The sequence below is a fragment of the Pteropus vampyrus genome, unplaced genomic scaffold, assembly GCF_000151845.1.
Source record: "Pteropus vampyrus isolate Shadow unplaced genomic scaffold, Pvam_2.0 Scaffold125, whole genome shotgun sequence".
Lineage (NCBI taxonomy): Eukaryota > Metazoa > Chordata > Mammalia > Chiroptera > Pteropodidae > Pteropus > Pteropus vampyrus.
The window spans coordinates 2,705,178-2,706,690 of NW_011888906.1; the positions used below are offsets into that span (position 1 = coordinate 2,705,178).

The window sequence follows — 1,513 nt, forward strand, 5'->3', positions numbered from 1 at the left end:
CTGATACCACCTCCAGGTCTGAAGAAGCAAAAGGAAGGGGCAGCCACTGGAAGTGTCTAGGATAACTGCATGGGGAGGGAGATCTGGCAGGAGCTGTGACCGATGACAGAGGGACATGGCCCACTCAGGATGACTTGGCAGTGAGGGAGCTAAGGGAACAAATACCCAACCTCATTCTCTTCCTATCTTCTGCTCCCCTGCTGTCCTCCAGTTGGTGAACCCAACAAGAAGCTAAGGCGAAGGGAATTGGTTGTTAGACTCCTTATAAGTAGTCCCCTGGGAGACCCAGCAGCGTGGAGAAGGTGCAGAGTAAATTTGGGAAGGTAAAAAGAAATGATTCAGGACAGAAATCTCAACTTCCCCTTAGAGAAACTCTATTGGATTCCTCCAGGTCTGGTTCTTAATATGTTAAAAGAATACAGAATATCCTCTCTCTTTCCCAAACTTAATTTTCAAGTTTAATGATAAATTTCTACCTTAGAGAAGACTGCAAAGACATGTGATTTAAAGAGAAGAATTAAAATGAACAGGCTTAAGGTTTGAAAAATACTTCCTCCATTACACTGACTTGTCTTGCTAGCTTGCCGATGGCTGAGGGCCCTTTAATCATTGTGTGCTGGGCTCATCCACATGTCCTTACCTATTTGTCATTGGAAATAAAAATCTATTCCTCTGAGCATCCCTCCTCTCTGTTTTTAATCAAATGTTTAATTTTGAGATAATTGTACATTCATATATGAAGTTATAAGAAATAATTCAGAGAGATCCCATGTACTCTTTCCTCAGTTTACGCAATGATAACAGATTGCAAAACCATGGTGCAATATCACAACCAGGATGTCGACATAAATATACTCCACCGATCTTGTTCAGATTTCCTCAGTTTTACTCTTACTCCTTTCTGGGTGTGTATGAGTGTATTTAGTTCTATACTATTTTATCACATGTGCGTATTTAGTCGTGTAATAATTTTATCATATGCATAAGTTTCTGTATCCATCACCCAGTCAAGACATAGAACAGCTTAGTCACCACGGGGAACTGGTTGCTCTTTTATAATCACATCTATTTCCTTTCTGCTCCCAACCCACCCCATCTCCCATCCTAAAACCTTAGTGATCACCAATCTGTTCTCGATTGCTATAATTTTATTTTATTTTATTAAATGTATTAAATTTATTTATTATTATTCCTTTTTCAGGCGAGGCGACCCTTGGTTGACCTCACAGATTGCAAGGAAATTGCCAGTTTACAATCCCTTACTTTTTATTATTTAAGGCCTACAGCACCTGGTCTTCCTATTGGTCTCCCATCCAAGTACTAACCAGGCCCAACCCTGCTTAGCTTCTGAGATCAGACAGGGTCAGGCTTGTTCAGGGTGGCTTGGCCGTAGACAAGGCCCACCAGCAAAATATGAGTGATCACATTTCTCTGCATTCTTCCTGCTTCGGGTCTTGTAACAATTGAAATTTTTTTTATCCATTCTGATGGGTGCGTGGTAATATCACATTGT

At 40.8% G+C, this 1,513-nt stretch overlaps 1 pseudogene; it reads right to left on the reverse strand.

The window, feature by feature from the left end:
* Window positions 1-1,277: 1,277 nt before the first annotated feature.
* LOC111743971 lies at window positions 1,278-1,395 on the reverse strand (annotated as a pseudogene).
* Window positions 1,396-1,513: the final 118 nt, after the last annotated feature.